Here is a 6,530-nt window from a genome sequence, read left to right as displayed (position 1 = left end):
TGGAGTTCCAGGAGGTTAGGAACTTCTTGACGTGGGAGCTGGGAATGGAACTCTGGCATTCTAGTTCTCAGCAAACTGAACTGCTGAGCCAGGTCTTAAGTAACCTTCAGAAAAGGATACTTTGTTTCTACTGATCTTTAGTCCTTTTATTTTTCTTACCCTTCTGCAACAACAATGGGCACACTTGCAATCTGTACCAGTAGGATGTCCAGCGTCAGCCAACATCATCTGGAAGGCCGGTTTTCTGGTGGAAGGTCGGTAGTAGGACGCGGAGACTCCAGTTTCCAGATCAGGACGCTGGTCTTTTCTAATCTGCGGCGCCTCTTGGTTGCTGAGCAACGGCGTCACCGGCAGCCCCTGGGCTAAGGGCACGCGCCGCCTCTCCGCAAGCCCCAACTACATCTCCCACAATGCCGTGCGTAGCGGGCCCTGCCCGCGGAATTGGGGGGAAGGGCGGCCGGGAGGCGGAGCGGAAACGGGGAGCAGAGTCTCCGGGCGCCGAGCGCTCTCCGTCCTACCTCCGTCCCGGCCCGGAGGCTGTTGCGGCGCCGCTAACACCAGCGGCGGGCTGTGACTGCAGCTCCAGCTCGCGAGCCCCGCGGAGGGCGGCCCGCGTGATTGACAGGAAGCCCGCGGGCCAGGTAACGCGGAGGGGAGGCGGGAGGCGGTGTCCTCGCGGCCCGGGCTTTGCCGCCGTGACAGCCGAGACTCCCGGGCCGGGCTTGGCGGCTCTCCGCGGGGATGTGCAGCCGCCGCGGCCGCGCTCACTTCTGCGCCGTTCTTGACAGCTCATTTCTCCGGTTGGGAGAAGGATCGTGAAATGCCCTTTAAATCTGCCAAACTCTTCTCCTGGAGGCTGGTGGGGGCGGTGGTGGTTGAGTGGTCAGGCTACCGGGATTCGAACCCTTGGTGCTGCTTCCATCAGGCTTATCAAAGGCTTTAAGCCGGATTTGTTTCATCCAGCAGATGGAGATAACACATAGTTTTAAGTTGTTAGATTTACGAATAATAAGCTATAACACCATGAGCTCTTCATTTAATGAAAAGATGTTTTGAATGCGATACAAAGTAGTGTGCACTTGTGTATGTGTTCTTTTGTTCAATCATTATTACTCTAAGTTGTGTGTTGACTTTATATTGTACTCACTACACATGCAAACAATTCCTTAAGACAGCGGTTCTCAATCAGGGGCTCGAAGGACCCTTCACAGGGGTTGCCCAGGATCATCTTCATATCAGATATTTACATTATGATTCATCACAGTAGCAAAATTACAGTTATGAAGTAGCAACGAAAATAATTTTATGGTTGAGGGTCTCCACAACATGAGGGACTGCATTAAAGGGTCAGGGTCACATCATTAGGAAGGTTGAGAACCACTGTGTTAAAAATTGCTGGCTTCTCAATTTCCACCCTTTTAAGATGGCTGAGAATGGTCTAAGGAAATTGATGACTCGACTCGGCTCTCCTCGGGATCAGCTCTGGAGATACAGTACAAGGACTCACTCACCTTCCCCCACTGCCCCAGCCTTGTCTGTGGGAAACCCCGACGAGGGGATTAAAGGCTTTGTCAGTCAGCACCCAAGCCCTTTGCAGCCTTCCCTGTGGCAACTTTCTGTACTGTTTCTCACTGGTCCACAGTCTTTACCCCACTTAGGATTTCTGCTTCCAAGTTTTTGTCCTCGAGAATGCCCACACTGAATGACTGCAGTAAATCCGATGGGGAACCACTTCAACATGCTCGCCGTAGTCCCGTGATGTCAGCTGCTTTTGCGCTGCTTTCTCAATCTTACTGACATTGGTGATGACTTTTCAAGGAAATCTTTATAGATCTTTAACTGGGTTTCCTTTTCATTTAAGATGTTTGCTCTGTGTGGACTCTTTTGAGTGGAGACACGCTTGTGCAGTATGTGGAATAACTGAGTATTGTTTTGGATGGACAGTTGTTGTGGGGCAGTGGAGTTGATGGGCCAGATGGAGTGACTGCATAATGTCTTTAGGTAAAAGGAAGACTTCTAATGGCTATTGGAAGAGCGACATAGTTAATGAAGGGGAATTGTGGAAGAAGGTGTAGGCACGTAAACGGAAAATTCCCGATAGCCTTAACGTGTGTGGCAGAAACACTGATTTTGAAGAAAACGTTTCTGCGTGTTGCTGAGTGTAGCAGAGGAGACAGTAATGACTACAGAGAAAGGAGCCCTTGGTTCCTGTCGTGCGCTGCCACCTTCTCTATGACCTTAACTCTGCTCTCACTGCAGTTCCCTTTGCTTATCTAAAGCAGCACTCGGTCGATCCCGGGACTCTTCTGTCTTAGGCTTCCAAAGCATCCATTTTAATGTAGGGGAAGAAGATATTTGCGTCCTCGTTCCCTGCCCTCCAGGTTATATAGTTCTCTCCATCATCGCGATAGAAAAGGGACTCGTGAAAGAGCTGTACGCCTGCAGGAACCACGATCCCTGCCGACCAGTGCCCGAGCTCTTTCTGTGCTGACTTCCCGTCGTCCCTCTTTTGCTGGTGGTCCTGGGTACCTGCTCTTGTGCATAACTTTGTCTCACTTTTCTAACCCGTTTTCAATTTTACTCTTTGTGAATTCATCGCCTTCAGCTGTTCTTTTCTCTCTGGCCTCTTTTTGTAGAAGGCCTCTGGCAGGGGTGCCCGTTGCTAGTCTAGTTAGCTGTGGAAAGGGGTGTAGGGCCGCCATGTAGTACAGGTTATGACTGGCTCAGGCTGTGAGTAAAGTATCTGATGCTGCATAATGTATTTTAGATTAAGCACTCACTGCAGGACAGTCATGAAGTGCTGTCCTACTGCTATAGTGCTGCTGGTTTTTATCTCTGCCTCACTTTACCCCCACCCCTTTTTGAGTTTATCTATATCTATCTGTCTATCGATCCGATCAATCATCTCACCACGTAGCCTTGGCTGGCTGGAACTCACTGTGTAGACCAAACTGGTCTCCAGTGTACAGAGATCCACCTGCCTCTGCCTCCCTAGTGCTGCGATTAAAGGCACGAGCAATCATGCGGAGTACTTTAAGGTACTTCATTCCTTTTTTAAAAATTCCATTTGTTTTTCTTGTGAGGAAGGGTTTCTCTGTGTAGCCCTGGCTGTATTGGAATTCACTCTTGTAGACCAGGCTGGCCTTGAACTCACAGAGATCCTCCTGCCTCTGTCTCCCGAGTGCTGGGATTAAAGCCACCACCGGCTGGCCTATTTTTGTAACTTTTACTGTTTCTGTTTTTCCTCCCTTCCCAAAAATGCCATCCAAAAATGATATCTGTGTGTTACCTCAGCAGGAACGCTGTGTAGCTTTCTTCAAGGCGGTACAATTTGGTTTTTTAATCTTTATTTCTTGGCAGTGTGGACTGAACCCAGTAGCTACATACCCCCAGGCCTAAGACATCTTCAAGTTTAGACTGAATTACAGAGTGGATAGCTGTCGCCTATGTTAATTTTTCCCAGCAGATGTTTGCTTCAGGCAGTGCTGTGTCCAGGAAATATTTTAGGACCCTGTCCCCAGAAACTCCCTTCCAGGGCCAAGTCCAGTGTGTGTGTCTGTGTGTGGCTTAGTTCTGTATGCTGTCTCGGAGAGTGCTGTGTGTTCCTCTGAGCACTCGTGAGCACACCATGTCCTTTTTATGACACACGTGTGCCTCTATGGCTGTGGAGTCCTTTGGAGACTAATGGGCAGGAGCGATTCTTAGAGCGCCTGAGGCTGAGTGAGGGCTGCCGCTGGGCAATATTCATAACAGCACAAAACGGAGCCCTGGAGCGAGGCAAGCTGAGATGCGAATGGGAGATTTAAGGTAGGATTAGCCATCTGTTAGTGTTTTTAGTGTTGCTATTACAGTGTTTGCATAAAAATGCATGGAAATACTTCATGGAAGGCAGTTTGAAATGCTCTGGTTTGTTTGTTTTTTTTTTTAAATAGCTTTTAATACTACAACTCAGCAAGAAATCTTTAGATTTCATAGATTTATAGCTGCATGCTTGTCTATGTAAAAACAAATATCCCGAGAAAGTCTATAGTGTATACAGTTTGCTCTGATGATTTCTGTTTTGTTTTCCAAAACATTGCTCGTTGCAAATAATCTGTTATGTTCCCTGCTTTTGAAAAGCAGTGGGGCCCTGAGTCGAGAGTTTGGCTGTCTTGGTTTTCACTGTTCCTTTGATGTCTTTGGATGGTTCTTGCTCCCTTGCTGCTCTCCTTCCTTCCTTTTTATAATTCTATTTTAAATATTTCATGATTCGTTGGCTTTCTTTTTTTTTTTTTTCTAGTAATAATGCTGACCTATCGTGTTTACCTTTTGATTTTGGACTGTGTAGAAACCACTAAAATGTTGCTAAACTCCTTGGCTTTTTGCATGGCGTGTACTGTTTGGTAAGATGGTAAGAAGTGCAGGAGAGCTCTGAACAGCACTTCCCCTTTTTTTTTCTCCCTCAAGGCAGGGTTTCTCTGTTTAACAGTTCTAGCTGTCCTGAAACTAGCTCTTGTAGACCAGGCTGGCCTCCAACTCACAGAGATCCACCTGCCTCTGCCTCCCTAGTGCTGGGATTAAAGGATTAAAGGTGAGCTGTGCTTTCATTTAAAACAGTGGTTCTCAACCTGTGGGTTATGACCCCAACAGGGTCAAATATCAGATATTTACATTACAATTCATAACAGCAGCAAAATTCCACTTCTGAAGTAGCAATGAAATACTTCCTCAACATGAGGAAGAGTCCCAACATTGGGAAAGTTGAAAACTACTGCCCTTTTTTCTTTTTCTTTTCTTTTCCTTTTATTTTTTTTAATATTTATTTATTTATTATGTATACAGTATTTTGTGTGTATGTCTGCAGGCCAGAAGAGGGCACCAGACCTCATTACAGATGGTTGTGAGCCACCATGTGGTTGCTGGGAATTGAACTCAGGACTTTTGGAAGAGCAGGCAATGCTCTTAACCACTGAGCCATCTCTCCAGCCCCTCCTCCTTCTTCTTTTTTTTTTTTAAAAGATAGCCTCACACTATATAGCCCTGGGCCTCGAACTCAGACCTTTTTGTTTCTGTGTCCTGCACACTGAACTATATAGGCATGCACCACTACACTCTGCTTCCTGTAATGATTTTATAAGTTGTTGTGGGGATATTAAAACCTGTAGCACATACAGAAATTTAGAAAACATTTCTGCCAGTATTTGCTGTTTGACACATTGTGCTTAAAATATTTAGTGACAGTTCTCCGTTAACTTTCTGGGAATTGCTAGGTAGACTTAGTCTGCATCTGGCTGTTCCGTTCCCCTCTTCTATTAGAAGACACAAAGTAGAGTATTTTTTTGTGTGTGTTTGTAAAGACCTCCATGTCAGATCATGGCTGAAGGGACACTAGCTCACTGGAGCTGGTGGCTCTGGGAGGCCGAGCCCTTCTCCCCCAGGCCATTGGATTACATTTCTACAGCTAGCCACCAACGTCTCTTCCCTTATTTGGCCACTTCCTCCTTCTGAGGCTGACTACCAAGGCCCACCTATCAAAGTATTGAAGTCCAGCAATTAAAAGCCCCCTTTGGGTAACTAACATGTCCAATTAAAATTAAACTCCTCATCCTAACGTGGTGTTTCCATTTTTACCTTTATAAATAACCATTTTCCTATGGGCCACATTTATCTCCTTCTTATCCTCGGTCCCGCGTTCCCTCCCCATCTCCCTCTTCCTTATCTCCTGTCTTTGTCCCTTATCCCTGTCCTCTGGGGTAAATAAATCTCCTTTGTGCTGAGGACTTGGTTTTGGGGTGTCCTGAGCCGAGTCTGAGGTTCCTTACAATTACTGACTCCATATGTTACCAGGTTGCCTGACAAGTTCTTAAGAAAGGGTCATCAGGGACTTTGGGGTTTCCTGCTATCTGTGAGGGGAAAATGTCGTTTTTCTATCAGAGGTAGACAGCCAACCGTGGCCCGAATTCCGCACATCTCCCGCGCTTCTCATCACTCTTCCACCTTGTAAAACTTCTATGCAAATCTTTTCCTTTCCCCACATTTGTTTATACAAAGCCAGCCCACCTTCCCTCCCCAAAACAAAGTGGCACACCCCTCCTTTCCCTCATTTTCTTTGCATGGTTCTTTTAAAACTCTTCAGTTGGGAATGACTGTGAGATCAGACCCCAGCCAATCTGGAAGAGTTGTGCTTGCTGGCCTGGTTTGGGGTCTTAGTATTTATTTATTTAAAGTGTAAGATTGTGTGTGTGAGAGTGTGGTATGTGTGAGAGTGTAGTGTGTGTGAGTATGGTGTGTGTGTGGTGTATGTGTGTTGTGTGTGTGTATGTGTGTAGTGTGTGTGAGTATGGTGTGTGTGTTGTGTGTGTGTATGTGGTATGTGTCTGGTGTGTGTGAGTATGATGTGTGTGTGTTGTGTGTGTGTATGTGTGTTGTGTGTGTGAGTATGGTGTGTGTGTGTTGTGTGTGTGTGTATGTGGTGTGTGTCTGGTGTGTGTGAGTATGGTGTGTGTGTGGTGTATGTGTGTTGTGTGTGTATGTGTGTAGTGTGTGTGAGT

General features: G+C 46.5%; 1 protein-coding gene across 1 annotated transcript in view; it reads left to right on the top strand.

The window, feature by feature from the left end:
* The first annotated feature begins 453 nt into the window (after window positions 1-453).
* Window positions 454-6,530, top strand: part of Ccdc126 (coiled-coil domain containing 126) — a 24,621-nt gene continuing 18,544 nt past the window's right edge. Inside the window, exon 1 of the mRNA XM_005360843.1 lies at window positions 454-641. The gene's annotated coding sequence lies outside the window, so the exon portion shown is untranslated. The remainder of the gene's footprint in view (window positions 642-6,530) is intronic.

Source organism: Microtus ochrogaster, linkage group LG3 (genome assembly GCF_000317375.1).
Source record: "Microtus ochrogaster isolate Prairie Vole_2 linkage group LG3, MicOch1.0, whole genome shotgun sequence".
Lineage (NCBI taxonomy): Eukaryota > Metazoa > Chordata > Mammalia > Rodentia > Cricetidae > Microtus > Microtus ochrogaster.
The sequence above is the reverse complement of the archived record's forward strand: the minus strand, read 5'-3'. Positions and strand labels throughout refer to the sequence as shown.